Source organism: Furipterus horrens, unplaced genomic scaffold (assembly GCF_987537825.1).
Source record: "Furipterus horrens unplaced genomic scaffold, mFurHor1.1.pri manual_scaffold_10, whole genome shotgun sequence".
NCBI lineage: Eukaryota > Metazoa > Chordata > Mammalia > Chiroptera > Furipteridae > Furipterus > Furipterus horrens.
In genome coordinates this window covers 93,201,995-93,220,929 of record NW_028327180.1, presented here as the reverse complement: position 1 = coordinate 93,220,929, position 18,935 = coordinate 93,201,995, and the positions used below count along the sequence as shown (strand labels likewise).

At 37.3% G+C, this 18,935-nt stretch overlaps 1 non-coding gene across 1 annotated transcript; it reads left to right on the top strand.

Moving 5' to 3' along the window:
* The first annotated feature begins 1,600 nt into the window (after positions 1–1,600).
* LOC150000977 (U6 spliceosomal RNA) lies at positions 1,601–1,710 on the top strand. Its single transcript, XR_016513776.1, has one exon. It is a non-coding gene; the product is annotated as a U6 spliceosomal RNA (small nuclear RNA).
* The last annotated feature ends 17,225 nt before the right edge of the window (positions 1,711–18,935 follow it).

Genomic DNA, 18,935 nt, shown 5'->3' with positions numbered 1-18,935 from the left:
TTATGCAAAATGGTACAGTGAGCTATTTATACCAATTTGAGAATTAAAATGAGTGTAATATGTCAGGGACCAAAGTATGTGCTATTTTAATCACTGATTTTATTTTGTTATGAGTTGAATTCTGATTCATTATGAAGAAATTTCTATGAGATTTCTAAATAGCATATTTAAATTTTTTCTTTAGAAATTAATAATACATGTATATTTCAATTTAAATCTTTTGAAGTGAGAAAATGTGAGCAAGTAAGAGCAAATAGCACACAGGAGATATAATTCAATTATATCATCATTAATAATATTAAATAAGATATTTGGGAAAATCATGGCCAAAGAACTGTACAATAATAACTTCAAATTTAAAATTTTGAATTTTTATCTTCCAAACCACCCGAAGTCTGACAGTGTTTCTTTCTTTTTTTCCTTCCATGAGAAAAGAATAAGTGTAACCGTTACTTTGACAAATGCCATTTTCCTCATTCTATATTATATATTTATCTGAGCATACAAATCATTTTAAAAGAAATTGGACATTTTGGTTAAAAATTTTAAACAATTGTCCAGGTATAGGTGGGAAGAAAGGATAACTAATTGGCATAGTCAGCTAATTGGTGTAGTCAGGGATAATCAACTCCAGTTAGTAATTATTAACCTTAGGACACATTTCCTAGTGATAACACTAATTATATTTCTAAGAAATGCCCATATCCCGGGTTTTTTGCCATTCATAAATTGAGAGAAAGAACAACCTTATTAGATATTTTTAAGTGATTTCAGAGGAAATCCCTTTGTAGTGATGGGTTCTTTAAATCAAATTTTAAGCAGAAACCATTTTAAATAATACTTTATTTTAACACAACAGTATCAGTAGACATCCTTTTCCATCTTAATTAATTTTATGACTATTTCAAAGTTAAAGCTAGGACTGAGACATTTTTGTAGTAGACATTTTTGGCGTGTTCTCCCAGACAAGACCTTCTCCCTTGGTGAGATTTTTCAGTCTTGCATGTAAAGTAAGTCCCAGCACCTGTATTTTCACTGCATGACCCTGGCTCCCTGGAAACAGCCTCCTGGACTAGGAATGAATACCTGGCCCAGGCTGGACCATTCTTATTCACTCTTCCAGTGTTGCAATTGGATGTAGGGAATCAGACCCAGCCCCACGGTCCCCAGGAATGACAGGCATGCTATTTGCACTGTGAGGTGGACTTTTGCCCCAAATGTGCAATGTGGAAAGCAGAGAAAGGATCAAGTGAAGGTGGAACATGATTCATCTTAAAAGAGTCTGCAAGTCATGGTGCGAGAGGCTGAATGCTTTCTAGATGTCCATCTCTGTCCCTCCTAAGTAGGGGTGTTTTCCCGCCCCTCCAAGTCCATTAACTAGCTTTGTATTTCTGGATTAATTTCTCATCTTTGTGCCAGCAAGTGCCAGGAGGATTCTGTGACTTCAATCGCAGAGAACACTGATTAAGGTTCCCATTCTTTTGCATTATACACCCTTTACCAGGATTTTTATATGTATAAAAATACTTGGATGTATATTTTATGATAATAATGTATAAAATTTTCTTTGACATGGTAGCAGTAAATTCAAGAATTATCAGTGTTCACTTCAGTAGCACATATACTAGAATTGGAACAGCACAGAGAATAATATTATCATGGCCCCCAGGCAAGGATGACTCACAAATTTGTGAGGTGCTCCATATTTTAAAAAGAAGTATTATCCTCCCTCATATATTTTTCTTCTAACGTCTCAAAACTCAAACATTACTTTTCAACTTGGCTGTTTCTTGAAACAACTTTTTTTAACTTTCTAGCGAGTCAGCATGCCCTTCCCTGGGCTTGCTAACGTACCCCCAAAGTTAACAAGCATCTCAATAGTACAGTGTGTCTTATTTTTACCCAGTGTGATGCTTATGTCTCTAAATCTATCTTAAAACCACAAGCCCTATAAAGTAACATGATGTGTCACCACCAAGCAAGTCACTAAGGGGAAGCTAGTATACAATTTCTGTTGTCCTGCCTCTCGTAATATCTAACTGTGAGTCCAGGGTTTCTGCCACTTAGCACTTTAACCAATAACTCAGAACAAAACAAAAAACAGGATTTAAATCAGGTCTGTGGATATTACCTTTCACTTTCATTTGGAATAGGAGGAGCTCTACTACTTTGTCTTAACAAAGCCACAGATTGCCAAAGCCTATCTGTCTCAAATACATTTAAATCTTATGTACTATAAAAGTGATAATTTTCCATAATGAAGGAAGGAGGGAAGAAGGAAAAGGTAGAGAGGCAGAGAGAGAGAGAGAGAGAGATTTGGTTAACAACTATTTTCTTCACTTGCTTCAACGTATTTTAATATGGCTTCACATTGTTAACTTATTGTAATGGGAGTGTCAGGACATATTTATCATTAAGAAAATATTTTAGAATCTTTTTTGGGTAAAAGCCTAATTAAGATACTATTGTTCTCACTCTAATCATGAGAGGTTTAGTGTTCCAAATTATATTCCAATTAGTTCTTGGTAATTAGTTAATTAACAGAGAATGGTTTCAGAGTAGGCATATAGCATATACGGGTACAGAGTAGCGTATAAGGAACACTAGAGGAGGCACATAGAGATGATATTAACAAGTAAATAAATACTTGAGGAATTTTAGAAGGAAACTGATCAAGTGCAGGTGGGGCATGATTTAACGTAAGTACCTTTCTAACCTTGTTTTAAAAAAATAAAAGCAAATCCTGCCATACGCAATAACGTGGATGCACCTTGAGGACATTACGGTAAGTGAAATGCACCAGTCGCAGAAGGACAAGACTGTGTGATTCCAGTTGTATGAGCTACTTAAGACAGTGGCCACACGGAAGCACAGTTGAACGATGGTTGCTAAGGGCTGAGGGAGGCAAACTAGGGAAGTGTTCAATGGGTATAACCCTTCAGTTATGCAAGATGATTCAAGTATTCAGCCTGCTTTACAACGCCGTACCCATGGACAACAATGTGGTACTGTGCACTTGAAACTTTTTTAAGTGGGTAAATAAATCTCATGTTAGCTGTTCTAACCACAAAAATAAAGAAAGGATGCATCTTAAACCTGCGTAAAAATCAACAGAAAGCCTACAGCAAGTCTATCTGCAGAGAGAGAGGGGTCTATGCCCGTCACTAGTTGAGCACAGCTGCCCATTATTGCTCTGTTGGTACAAGAGGCGGTTAACTTGGAGTGTTCATATCATCTCTGCTCCAGGTGTCTGGTGGTGCCAGCCACGGTCCCTGGTGGGGGTCTAAGCACTGCCCAGGGTGCCAGCACTGGGAGAAGTGCCTCCTCTCTCTGTTGGCCTTTGGCAGCTATTGAAATGCAAGTTAAATGTGTAGGACTGGCTTGGCAAAACATCTCTAAGCAAGGGCTCCCACTAGACAGTAAAACGGAAATTCTGCTCTTAGAAAACCTCCAGAATTAGGTTTTCCTTCCAACACCTCTTCTAACAAAAGAAAAAAAGTTGTCTCCGTGTAGGCTAAGTGCTGCACATATATTGTTTACACTTTCTACATCTGTGAGGAGTTGGAGATGGGAGGTGGGGGGGGGGGACAAGAAGAAACACAGGTGAAGAATCTAAAGCATAGAAATGCTCAGCAATTCTCCAAAGCTGTACGAATAACAATAACAGTTTCCACTCCAGTTCCTACCCCTGCCACTAACACTGCTCTCTCCCATGAAACTTAATATATGCCAAAAACTATACAAAACCCTTTAATATATAGTCTTTGCTCTTCATTTTTCCAGCATCCTTGCAGAAGCTCTGTTATCCCATTTTCTTGGTGAGGAAAATAAGGCTCATAGAGTTACATTCCCAAGCACACACAGCTATAAAGAGGTGAAACAGTATTTTCCTATGCTAAAGGATACATTCCTACACCATCCTTCAACATCTCTGTTATTATGCTTCTATTATGTACATACATATTACATTCAAAATTATTTTCATAGTTTAGTCTCACATAGCATGCATAAAAGTGGTCAGCCATTATCTAACACTCTATTTCAAGTGTTAAACACATATCCAACTTGACTGTTCATCAAATCATTTACCATAAGATGATATGTAGGAATGTCCCTGGCTGGTTTGGCTCAGTGGATTGAGCGTCGGCCTGCGAGCTAAGTGTCGCTGGTTCGATCTTCCAGTCAGGGCACATCAGAGAAGGAAAACTCTGACTCCAAAAAAACCTCCGCTGCCTTGCGGCATACCTCTTCAGGGGAAAGGCTAAGGGAGTAAACCCCGACAGAAAATCCGGAGCCGGAGTCCCTAAGGTGGTTTGACGTTGTAGTCAACACCGGCAACTCCTGCGGCGCACCTGAACCCAAGCTGTATTGACTCCGTCTTTCCCTTGGACCCTTCAGCTGCGAAGAGAGGGGGAGTCTGCTGCATGGGCAACAGCAGACCCTCCATATCACCCTGCCCAGGCTCTGTAGCTTCAGCTTCACTGGAGAGGACACTCCAGTGTCATCGCAAGATGTCGATTCAACACGGGAGGAGACAGATACCGTGTCACTCCTGAATTGGACTGCACAGTCATTCTCGGCAGTGCAGATAGACTCTTAAGAAGCTACACCATCGTCTCTCGAGACGGACGGCTGCCTACGATATGTAGGAATATAGATATATTAATTTGTTTATTGTCTGTCTCTGTCGTCAGAATGTAAGATCCATTAGAACAGAGACTTTCTGTTTGAGTCATTACTCTGATCCCAACTTCTAGAATCATGTAGACATTTAGTATGTATATGCTGAATGAATGAATAAGTAAATTATAATTTAGACCATCAATATATCAAGGACTATCTCTACTACCATGGATTAAAACTAGAGTTATTTTAAGTGCATTCATCATCAACTCATCAAAGCCATTTTCACTTAAGATAACTAACCAGGTTCTGTAAGAACCACAATACGGCACAGGAAGCTTGCCACAGTAAAAAACTGCTGCGTGGAAGAGAAATTAACTAGGAAAACAAATATCCAAGAAGCATGCCACGTGGCAGAAAAAATGCATGTTTTGAAATCTCTGGAAAATGAAGTTCAATCCTGGCTCTGTCACAGACGACGTGAACACAGGTGAATCAGTTCTCTTTACGGAAAAAATGGGGAGTGATTAAGATCTCATATAGAAATTACCAGAAGGAGGACATAAGATAAAGCGTTCGTCCATGACTTTCAAAAGATAATTTTTCTGACTTTCTCTGAAATGCCGCCAAACAGCAAAGCATTCCGTTTCAAACAATTGCAAATCTCTCTACCAAATCATCTGTGGCCACACAAGAGAGAAAGGAAAAGAGGCGAGGCCCTCCCAGGCGGGAGGTCAGCGGAGGAACCATCAGACAGAGCGCTGTGTCCCAGGTGATTCCTAAACAGAACGGCAAAGCTAAGAGCCGAAACAGAACACATGAAAAGCGGCGCAAAAAGCAAGTGGACAGCGTGGCTTTCGGACTCAGAACTGCGTGGGGGGCCCACTTTAGAAGCAGCTTAGTGTGATGGCGAGACAGTGAATAGAACGGAATTCAAACCAAAAAGCTAGAGCCTTTCATTTCGAAGAGACGGACAGAAGGGGTGGGCTGGCTTAGATTTTAGGGAAGCTCCATAGAACTTCACAGTTTGGGGGAATTCCCCAGGGTGTAAAAGTTCAAAGAAAAGACAGAAGGAAAGAAGAAAAGAAAATTGGCTTAAAGTATTCAGCACTAAGTGAACACCTCTGGATTAGCAGGAAGTCCACTTCCTTCCCTCCTTAGCTCTTTGAACTGGACAGTGTCAGAAGCAGAAACAAAACTGAACTAAATAGTTGCCAAGGAGACAAAAAGCTGATGGGTGAGTACTAGCCGAAATGTTCATGATGAGAAGATTATAAAGAGAGTTTGAAAGAAGCCCCACCCCCTTGTAAAACACCAGGTTACGAGGTGATCAGTGCACAGCAACACAGGAGATAGGGATATAAATGAGGAAAGTTATTAGTTTTGTGCTTTTATTCCCGGTTCTTAAGTTTTATGTGATTGTAGGCGCATGCAATTTATGAAGAAAAAAAAAAACATAAATGGAAGTTTTGTAATTATCCCTGGGATTTGGGTATACATAAAAGCCAGTTTGAATCATGTCCCTCAATATCATTAGCCCTTTCATAGTTATTCATAAATTCAAAGGTATACTTTTAAATAAAAGTATGAAAGCAAACACACAGAAAGTGAAATACTCCAGTTACTGCCTCCAGTGCCTTTTATATGTTAATATATTTAATCCTTAAACAATCCTGTAAGGTAAACAACCATTATATCCATTTTACAGATGGAGAAGCAAAGACAAGAGGTTGTATAAGCTTCCCCTGATGACTCAACTGGTAAGCAGCAGAGATAAGGTTTCTGCAGACTGGGTCTGAGCACTTAGCACACCACTACTCAGGTCTTATTTGATTTCGTTCAGCAGAACGTAGTGGAGGGGGCAGGTGTCTCTGCAGTTAATCAGAAAACAAAATCTGAACATATGAATATGCACTCTCCTCATCTCGCCTCTCACATGGATGTTTTCCCATTGGTAGAATTTTTACCAGAGAGTAGCAATACTCATAACCATTTACTGTCACCTGTTGTGAACCAGTTATTCTTTTGATTCATAAGGAAGATTTGACTTAAGAATAAATGGATAGAGGGGTCCAACGAGATTGGACATGGGATGGTAGATTCATTTGAGGACTACCCCATTGACTGCAGTGGGAGGATGTTGGTGGGACACAGAACCGAGCACCGTCACAGAATGAAGGCAGATGAGGATGAGAGCTGGAGAGAACACAGGCTCTGCAGAAGCCTAGGCTGGGACCTCAGCTCACCTGGGAGGTCACGAACCTCTCAAACATCTAGTGTTTTCATCCAGAAAGCAGAAATAAGTATGAAAGCTCCTTTATGGTATTGTGAAAATGAAGACAGCTCAATAGATTGGTTCTGTTATTATCACTAAACACATTGAAAATGGAATAAGGAAGCTCTGGCTGGTGTGGCTCAGTGGATTGAGTGCCAGCCTGTGAACCAAAGGGTCACTGGTTCGATTCCCAGTCAGGGCACATGCCTGGGTTGCAGGCCAGGTCCCCAGTTGGGGGCATGTGAGAGGCAACCACACATTGATATTTCTCTCCCCCTCATTCTCCCTCCATTTCCCTCTCTCTAAAAATAAATAAATAAATAAATAAAATCTTATAAAAAATGGAATAAGGGATAGAAAAGAATAATACTTGATTTAAAAAAATACATTAAATAAATAAATAAAATAGAACCATATAATAACTTGATGACCACTAAAGGAAATTGGTATAATCACCCAAATCAGAGGAATACAAATGTTAATTTTTTTCTTTTTATGGAAAAAATTAATCGTTTTTGTTACTTTATTTGCCAAACATATTTGAATTCACAATGAAAGAGAAGCCTAAGAATAATTAGGATATTATGGATTTTTATGTATCTATAAATAAATATAGACTTTTTCTTGGTGAGAAAATATATGAGCATCTATTTGGAAAATAATAGCTGCCTAGGTTCCATCAATCAGTTTAAAATTTTTTTCCACAAATACAGTTAAAACTGTAACTTCATTTTGTAACAGAATTTTGGTATATAAAATTAGCAATAGGGATTTTTATGACTTTATGAGATTTTTGGTTTTACTTTTTAAATGATCTTTCTCAAAATTAAAAGTGTATATAAAACATTTAAGATCCCTAATTTTTGTGAATAGCTTAACCAAAGCATAATTTAGTGATACGTGACTTCATACCTAAACTGCTAAGTCAGTGTGAACACTGTTTAAAAAGGTGTAAAATGGGGCCTCTATTGGTTCTATGTCACTGGGAGAAACATTACATTTTTTTTGTAGTTTTCTATTTGCATTTCAAAATAAACGGTTTTCTTTTAGAGCAGAAATACAAAGGTTTTTAGATGTAATTTTAAAATTAAGAACATTAAACTTTTTAAATAATTATTTTAGCAAGTGCATTAAAATTATTATGTGAGCAATACCCACCAATAACAGGAGTTAGGGAAACACCAGAGAATACCAAGCATTTAAACTTTAAATAAATACAAATCACTTTTCCAAGTTTCCTTAAAAATATTCTGTTATGTAGATTTTCATTGTATCTCAGAAATTTAATGAAAACATACTGATCACTATATGAATATATTTCAGTTTGCTGTCCTGTATCATGTAGGTAAAAAATGACCTGATTATCTGATTTTCTTTTTGTTTGTGTGTGCATGTGTGCGTGTTATTCAGCTAATATATAAAGAGATATAGACACTACGATTCAACTATCATACGTTACTAAAATAACCAGAAATGCTTTTCCATTTTCCTTTCCAACTACATGTAAGAAACTGTGAAGCAGGTGAGAAAGGTGGACCTACTAGAGGATCGTAGCTTTTGAATTGAAAACCTTTGACTTTTCTTATTCCAACACGTCCCCTCCCCCACCGTATTTCCAAATACACAGAAAGCTTGAGTGCCCCCCACACACGCTCAGAATACTGCCTTGCCCCACTAGCTCCACAGTTCTAATTAAATGCTACATTTTGTTAAACGAATTAGGAGTTACAATAAAGTGGAGGGAGCATGTGAAATGAATAATTAACGTTGTATAGACTTCAGCTTCATAATTAGGATTAAATGCTGCATATATTCAAACTAGATTAGCGCAGCCATTGAAAGCAGGGATGTGCTCAGTGGGAGAGTATCCTTTAGCTAAATAATGTTTTATGAAGAGTATTTGAAAAACATTAAGCATAAGGTTGTCATATAGAAGATGATTAAAGTTTTATACAAAAGAAGCTGTAATTCTGGTAAGTGAAATAATTTCATTTTCCTGCTGTTTTCACCTTTAGGGACATACAGCAAATGGAAAGAAACTCCAGGTGATATCTTATTAGTGTCTGAATCCCCTTGTTTGAAAGTAATGAAACCTCAGTACATAAATTCAGGGTAACGGCAGTTTCAGGCACCTTAACCTGCTTTTTTGATATCTCTTGGAAAGATTCATTTTGTTTAACTTATTTACTGCATCTCTCAGTGTTGCTAGCAACTTTTGAGGGGGAGTCATAACTCAGAATAAATGTTCATTTAGTTTATCTTTAACTTCTATGCTGAGATTAATTAGACTTGATAATAAGCACTTCACTTACTCTTGCTCATTCTCTTCTCAAAATTTTCAAAAAATTAACATTTTTAAATGAATCCAAAACAAAATGTGATTACTACACTAATTTTAATGGTTACAGTTCTTTCATGAGCAACCATTCCACTATTTTGTTATTGGCCTGAAACCATTTAAAACGAAAACATTTTAAAAATTATCTTAAATCTAATCACATGATGATGATATTTATTATCAAATTTTAAAAAAACGGTGAGCCCTGGCCAATGTGACTCAATTGATTGGAGAATCATCCAATAAAACGAGGGGTCGCAGGTTCGATTTCCAGTTAGGGCACATGTCTAGGTTGTGGGTTCAGTCCCCAACATGAGGCAACCAATTGATGTTTCTGTCTCTCTTTCTCTCTCTCTAAAAACCAATAAGCATGTCCTCAGGTGAGGCAAACAAATTTAATAACAATAAAAGAATAGTGAAATAAAGATTTTTCAATTATGTTATATATTATTTTATGCATATAAAGTTATGTTGAGATCAGAAAATCTATACCTTGAATCAGCAAAATCATTGCTCACATTGGTCAACTACCGAATAAATAATATAATGAAAATGCTGATGGTATAGGTAGCACACGTTTATATATATATATATACATTATAGTCCATACATCTCATTATTTTAGATCTTATTATATGGTCTGTAAAAAAATCCACTCTTACAATTAAGATAGAAATAAAAAAGTTATACTATCAGTTCAGGAGAGAAAAAAGTGTCTTTTGGAGGGGAAAGGTGCATTTTCTCTATATAGTTACTTAAAACACATTGCAAAGTAAAGTATTTCCAACAGCTTTTGGAGAGAAAGAACTCAGGGAGTGCATTTATTTTTCAGATCAGTCATTTTGTGGAGGTGGGTGGAGAAGAATGAGAGGGGGAAAAAAATCAAAGGCAGATTCCCTTAAAAGAGTAGGAAGATAGACTGTTAAATTTAAATTAAAGAAAAATCTGAGGTTTTATTCATCTTTTTTCAAATACTAGTTTTATCAAAATAAGGGTATGATCACCCCTATCAACTGAGGGAGGGAACTTTAAAATATATATATGCATCCTTTCCTTGTTGATATTGTTATTCTCTGGAAAGAGCATCCAATACTCTAAAAATAAAGCAAACCTATAAGAGAAAAAAAATTGAATACCAAATCAAAGGTTGTCAACTTATCTCACTAAATTACAAATGAGCCAGGGAAAATTCCAAGACATTGTCTATTACATATCTATTAAATATAGACTAGGTAAAATTTTAGAAACACTCAAGTAATGGATTTACTAAGGAGTTTATCAGTTTAATTTTTTATCAAGTAATTCTAGGACAGTTTTGAAAACAATACAAAGAATAGGTAATAATAATAACAACAACAAATACTGAGCTGATACACGTCCGTTGGGGGGGGGGGCTGTTGCTACTATTCTTACCAATTAAACAAATTCTTTTTCAAACTTACATCGGTTACCCCTCTTGGTGTAAAAAATCATGACTGCTTTATGGATTCAAGCTTAAGATGAAAGTTAGATACTATCACTGTAACTATAAATTACATTCATAACAATATAATTGCAGGTCCTACAAGTAGGTAGGATTAATAGTCTTATCAATTACAGTGCTATAAACATTGTTTATGGCAGCATAGATATTGACATTAATGTAATCAAGAATCAATAGTAGTTATTTAGAGTGTCATGCAAAATATAAATTACTTATTAGGTGAAATGTTTAACTTTAAGCCTCAGCCATGCAATAAAATTCTGTGTCAAACCTAATCAGATTTAAATGTTGATTGAAAATGAAAAGCAGCTATATTCACTGGCTATCCTGGACATGGGAAAATTCTGTATTTTATAAAATGTTTTCCTTCAAAATGATACTTTGTATTAAAAAAAAAAGTTGGTATGAATAGATCTACATAACAGTGATTTTCAAATTTAGTGTGAATGAGTCCCATGGAGCAATCAAACCCAAGCAGAGTATTCAGGTTGACTTCCAGAAAAAGTAACTTGAAAAGAGCATTAATGATATTGTTGGGGTTCCTACGGCAATATTCCACTTTGTCCTCCTGTGGTAGTAAGCACAATTCTAAGATGAACTCCTCAGTTCCTGCCCTTTGGTGAAATCCCTGTACACCACCCTCTCCTTGAGGACAGGTGGGCCTTACCCAATCAGGTGAGCATTTTTTGTAAAGAACAATCTAGAGGTCAGAGGAGAGAGACATCAAAGATCCAAATTGCAGTGGATTCTCTGTTGGCCTAAAAGGAGGCGAGCATCATTGTCCAGAGGTCTTAAATGACACAAAACATCTGGCTGCCCTAGAAGTTGACAACGGCCAGCCAGTAAATGGAGTCCTCACTGATATAACTGCAAGGAAATGAATTCTGTCAACAACCAATGAAATTGCAAGGAGCCTTTGGGCCTCAGACAAAAATATAGCTGCAATCTGAACCATGGTTGTAGCCTACTGAAATACTTGGACTTCTGACCTACAGAACTGCGAAGTAAGTCAATGTTCTTCATACTCCTAAGCCTGCGGTCATTTTTTACACAGCAATACAACAGAAAATAAATATACTTGCTTTAACCCAACTGTCTGAAGTTCTGCTTATGCATTCTAGTATAACAGCCATTGAAAACTTAAGAATAAGAAACCACTGTATATTTACCAAGACCATCAAGACTCAATGCCTCAAGTTTGAAATGTGGAGGCACATGCATTGTACAGATATCTTCAAGCACCTATGTAAGGCATGTGTACATAGTCACAGACTTTGTTGGTACATGTAACCATTTAACTTTTACAAAATCTAATTGTAGGATCATAGAGTAAAACCTCTGAAAGTTTTAGATTCTGTAGAATGGAGTCAGGTGTGTGTCATCATATTAGTGGTTAAAAGAATATATAATTGCTTTACCACTCCAAAAGGATTGCCTATTTCAAACTATTTTACTAGAAAATAGGACTAAGAGAGCTGAAATATATTTCCCACTTTCACCCAAATATGGATTGTAGTAACATGGTCTAAACATATGATTTCAAATAAAGAAGAGGTACTAATAAGTAACTCTATATGAGTTACTTATTACAGTTACCAATTACAGACTAGATGGTTTATTATTTTATATCATTTAGTTACCTGCTAAATGTTTAGAGTGGATAAGAAAGAGGTGATAACAACAGTCTGAAAGTCAGGGAGCAGCATCAATGTGTGAACCAGACTGCTACGCCGTAAGGGGGAGTGGTGTGAATGGTGGGAAACTGGGGAATGCACACCAACTCAAACAATATTCCAAAAAGCAAATTTTTACAAAATATAAAACTCATGTTGCTCCTATGGACTTGCAAGAAAACAAAAATACTGAAATGGTTGGGAACACGGGTTTTGTAATTTGTGTTCTAGAACATTGATTGATAAATTATCTGTGTCTCTAGACCTTATTTTAGGTGGAATAAAATAGTGTCTATTCTTGGTTATGTAGTCATAACGGTTAAATCAGATAATGCAGGTAAAACACTAGAAACAATGACAGGCACATAGAACAACGTAAATCTAATTGGCAGTAAGTAATAGAAGCAGGGGTGATCGAAATCAAAGTAATAGTCTACTTCCCTAACTCTAATCAATTCTTCTCTTATGTATACATCAACCACTGCGTTATTGAAATTTGTGCTCCTGGTACCTGCCTTCGTCTACCAATATGTGGATAAAATTATTGGTACTGGTATATAATTTGAAAGTATTCTACTTATAATCACTTTGATCTCATATTGTTTACAAAGCAATCCTTCTCTGTCACCCCAAACACACACATTTGTATACACACACATGCACATACACACGAACATGCACACACGCACAGGTGCAAAGTTCAGATATTTGTAAAAGAATCAATATTTAAGAACTCTCTTGTATTCTTTCCTTGTGGAAATACAGAGTTAACATTAGTCTGAATCAGAGGTATCCAACTGGCAATGCTTTACCTGACTTGGCTTATGGATGTTTTATTTGGCTAGCACAGTGCTGGTTTCTTGGTATATGTAATTTTTTATTTTTTAAATTAGTTGCCAATATTTATAAATTGGGAAAGTCACATTAAAATTGATTTCTGGCTTTTTAAACATTAAAAATGATTATTATTGTAAAGGTAGATATTGTATCACATGGAACAAAATCCAAAAGATATAAGCAGTGTCCAATGAAAAGAATGTTTCCTTTATATCCATGTTCCTCAACCAATCAGTTTTCCTTTCTGAAGGCAACCTTTGTACTAAGTTATTATGTTTCTTTAAAGCTAAGATATTCTCTAGATTCTTTTGTTTGGGGGTGGGGAGAGGGAGAGTAATTCTGGAACCACTTGGATGCCACTTTTTCTCATAGTAATATTCAATGGCTGCCTGACTCACTGTCACTCCAAATTATCTGCTAATAATACTGGAAATGATTTTAGGAAAAAGATATTTAAAAATTAGTGTTTGAAACAATGTTCTTTGTGTGCTGATGTAATTTTTTTTTTATTTCAGTGTCCCAGAAGACACTGATAAGTTAGAACTGAATAAATTGAAAATATTCCTTTGTTTATACAGACAATGAATTAAACAGTATCAAGTTCACTCAGATATTAGGTTACAGCTATTTTTTTCCCCAGAAAAAGCTTAGTGAAACTTAGAAATGTTCATAGCAATTTCTTTGAAATAAAATACTTTTTATTAAAGACAGGTTTATTTCTTTATATTTGTGGAATTATCTAAGCACTAAACCCTGGCTGGTTTGGCTCAGTGGATTGAGCGTCGGCCTGCGAGCTAAGTGTCGCTGGTTCGATCTTCCAGTCAGGGCACATCAGAGAAGGAAAACTCTGACTCCAAAAAACCTCCGCTGCCTTGAGGCATACCTCTTCAGGGGAAAGGCTAAGGGAGTAAACCCCGACAGAAAATCCGGAGCCGGAGTCCCTAAGGCGGTTTGACGTTGTAGTCAACACCGGCAACTCCTGCGGCGCACCTGAAGCCAAGCTGTATTGACTCCGTCTTTCCCTTGGACCCTTCAGCTGCGAAGAGAGGGGGGGTCTGCTGCATGGGCAACAGCAGACCCTCCATATCACCCTGCCCAGGCTCTGTAGCTTCAGCTTCACTGGAGAGGACACTCCAGCGTCATCGCAAGATGTCGATTCAACACGGGAGGAGACAGATACCGTGTCACTCCCGAGTCGGACTGCACAGCCATTCTCGGCGGTGCAGATAGACTCTTAAGAAGCTACACCATCGTCTCTCGAGACGGACGGCTGCCGACGATCTAAGCACTAACACATCCTGAGATTTAGGAGTTATTCTACCTTCAAAACACTTTGTTCTGAAGAATTGCATCTGGGTGTAACTTACCAGAGAGCTGAAACATTACATTCCTTTGAGACATTTGGTCAGGTCAGGTTAACTTACAATGAAGGATTCCGCCCAATTGTGATAAATAGTATTCAATCATTAATCATTTCAATACTGGATGGGTGTTCTGAAGATAATTTTCTACCTATACAAGAGAATAACTTCCCAAACACTGTTGTCACCAGTAGACAGTCTGTCCAGAGCACCAGGCAGTCTTGCCCATCATCCAAGATGGTGGCAGGATGAGGTTCTTACACTGAGTGGGTGGAAAGTTAGCAAGATAATTGGATAGAAAGAAAAGCCCTTCCCTGCCTCTCTGGTATCAGATTGGGGGTGAAACCAAGGAAAGGCCAGCACAGGTACCGAAAAAGTAAAAATGGTGCGGGGGAAAGTGCTGGACCGAAGAGGCCTGTCCTTCTAGCCTGGGTAAAGAAGGGATTGTTTGGGAAATGGATCCACCCAAATCATAAGAAAGTTTGGGAAGTTGATTGGCCATTTTTTAGAAAGCACCTGGTCCATCCCATGCCCAAGCTAATAATAATCACAGGGTAACAAAAATATCCTTGTTGGCTTGTCGCTTGCTCTCTCTTGACCTGGATTCATATGGTGCAATCGCCCATTCTCTTCATGGGCCACATGGCCTTAGCTGCCATGTGGCCGTGGTCTCCAGTCAGCTACCTCTCGCTCTCTCTTGCCCACCTGGTGATGCACTGACCAGTGCGTTCATGAGCTCTTGCAGGGCTAGCAGCCACGTCGCCTATTGGAGTGCAGGCTCCACACATAGGCTCCAGGGGAGAGCCTGAAATGAACAGCAGCTGGGAACACGCTAGGCTATCTGGATGGGGACTATGACCATTTAGTAGTCACCTGTGGGCACCAAAGGAGCAGGAACTCTGGACACTGGCTTTTGTCTCGGTCTTGCTGGGGTGATGGGCTTTGAGAGAGGAGCCCGCCACTCTCTCCAATAATGCAGCACCTGAATAAAACCTCTTTCCTTTTGCACCAGCATCCGCCTCATGGGCTGGGCTTTTGTGGCGACAGGCAGCCAGCCTTTTTCTTTGTTTGCTTACACTATGTGAGTGTGTGTGTTTACCGCTATTGCCATCTAGATAAAGGAGTTGCTATGAATATCCATTTTATTTGGAACAAACAGTTAATGCCATCTCTACAGCTCATTGCTGCAATTTAGGTAACTGCCTTTTACACATTTTGGACTGAGTCCTAATTACTGCTAAATGATTCCTCACCTACATTTTTAATGACTAAATAATTGATAAGTTGGTGGGTACGCAATGTACATGATTTTCAAACACTAAATGTAAAAGAACATTCTAATCACCCATGAACAAGATTTTAAAATATTACCAATATAATTAAGTGTTAAAAGTGCAAGGCAGTTAAACACCAGTTAATAATAATCAGGTAATTTATGCCAGTTTCATAGTTAGGGTTAAGCACTCTAGCAAAAGCTCTTGTTCATCTTGAAGATTATGTTTCATTTCCAACATAATCCTCAAATTAAAAAGATATACATGTTGCCATTGGCCTTGTTTCTTATGCACAGTAGCTCCCATTGTCCTCAAGTGTCCCTCTGGGTCATCTTGCTGTGGATATAGATAATATTTTTCACATTTGTAAACTGAAACTGCATAGCTGGAAATCAATAAACAGGTCTGCATGTTTAGTATGTTTAATTACAGGTTCAAAAATTGTAAGGCAGTGTAGTGTGTTCGAGGTTATCTCAGATCAAATTCATAAAATCAATGGCATCACTATTTTGAGGTCCATAAGCTTATTTATGCAAATCATATAGAGGCAAATGTGGAAAATAGATATAAGATCTCTTACACTAGGCTAAGTTCTGGAAAATAAGAAAATAGCAGGATCTTTGACTGAGATTTCTGGTTTGAGGAAGTTTCACCTTTGGATTAACTTGAACAGCCAATGGTATCTGAAGTGGTCAGCAAAGGCTGTAGAAAGACACTGTTAATAAAGCACTCAAGAAGGTATTCGCATAAACTGTCTTCCTTAAACTAAATATGAAGAATGGCATTGTCGTGCAAAGCCAAAGCAGTAAGCACCTAAAGTCCGACCACTAAGTTTCCTCTGCTACTATTCTGTAAACAAGGAGAAGAGCTGCTTCCAATTCTTGCTTCGGTATCCCATAAGAAGGTCCTGAATCCAAACAACTGGAATTGGGCACCCAAAATACAAGCTGAGATCTGTGGTGAGGACCTCAACAGGATAAGTTCTGTGTATTAAGTTTTCTAGAGCTACCAATCAAAGTGCCAGAGATAACGAATTTAACATAAACTTAGTTTCTCACAATTTTGGGAGCTAGAAGTCCCAAATCAAGGTATCAGTAGCATTGGTTTCCTATGAGGCCTTTCTCCTTGGCTTGTACAATAGATAGGCTGTCTTCTCCACATGTCTTCACAGTCATGTGTGCAAACATATGTACGTGCATACATGTGTATGTGATTGTCACTGTCCTAATCTTATTTTATCAGGACATCATCTGCAGTGGATTAAGGCCCACCATCCTGACCTCATGTTAACTTAATTAACATTTTACAGACCCTGCCTCTTATACAATCACATTCTGTGCTGATGGGAGTTCGGGCATACAAATTCTGATAACTTGTCTTTCTTCCCACATTCAGAACACTGACCCTCGCTAAACACGCTGTTAAGATTTTTTTAATAGGCTTCCTAATAGGAAAATTTCTTATAGATCAAAATATCTGAATAATAATATTGTCATAATACTTTCTATTTTCTACTCCTAAGGCCAGACATAACTTGAAGACTGTGGAACTCCAGAAGTACTCTGAGATGATATTCAAACCTCAGATACAATTGGAGGAGGGCAAAGCTGCCATGATACAAATTTTGTTCAGCAGTTTTCAGTAAGGACGTCTTGTGCTGCCCAGAACAAAATCAGTCTTCACCTGCAGGATACAGAAAGCCTTTGGCTCCAAGGCCATTGAGTTAATTGGCAATTTATAGAAAGAATCTTGTTCTCTACATGCCAGGAAACTCAAGGGTATATACAATAGTAACTAGTGGACAAAAGACAGTCAGGAAATTCCATAAACTTTCTTAAGAATATTAATTATACCATAGAAAAATTGAGTAGAAAAAGATAGCTGTGCAGCTATTGTCACTACTCTTTCTAAATATCCAAGCTTGTTACAGTTGAATACCTGGTTTTATATGACTACAGTTAATGATCAACTTGCTATTTGTGTTACAAAAGATAAATGAAGTTAAATCATATTGAGATGATTTAATAGATAATTATATATTTTTAAATTATTAATGCAAACATAATACCAGGAACATGTAAATAATTAACGATGCACTTATAAATAATTTCTATTAGTGAAATAGATTAAGAAAATGATTTGTCCTAACCAGTGGGCTCGTAAATATTTAACAATAACTACTACTCGTACCTTTTAGATTCACCTCAAAACCCTAACACTTAACCCTCTGTTTAAAATATGGAGAGCATTTTTAAATGGAAAATAAAGTGTACTCTTGTATAATTTTTATTTACTTTAGATCATTTAAAATAATTTTTAAATAACTAGAATGTACTATGAATAAAGATAGGGCTATTTTCTTTTAAATCTTAAATATGGAACATGTTAAAATATATGTGTTCATTAAAACACAAGTTTATAATTGCAGTCCAAAGCATGCTCAATTTACATATTCCCTCATTTTACCTATTGTGTTAAAGGAAAAATAATTATGCCAGAAACTTCTTTATACATAGTTGCTTTTCCAGCGATATGCTTCCAATAGACCCTAAAACATGTCCAGCAATGGGAAGAGCCCCCTTGTGTATGTCACCCTTGCAGTAAACAAGCAAGAAGGGACTGGGCTGGTTAAGTAGCAGTTACTTGCAACAAAGGGGAAGCTGTCACACAGCCAGCTTCTCAGAACAGTGAGCACATGAGGAGCCAGATATCTTTATAAATGACAAGGCCAGCTGTCATCCTCGTCCACCCTTGAACTGGGAAATCTATAACTCCATACTGGGGTATGCATGCTTCCCTTTAGACATAACAGTTTTTTAATCTTTACCAATAAAAATATCTGATGTTGCATAACTGTCTCTGTTTTTGTTTCTCTACCAGTTTGCATTAACTTTAGGATGACCACATAGTATATGCATTATTCCATATAAAAATACATATATATAACAAAAGCACATTTAAAGCTACATTGCGTATATAAATCTGTATTACATCTGTAAGTCTATATATTATGTATGATTATATATAAATATATACTATATGTAAATATAGATTACATAGAAATACATAAA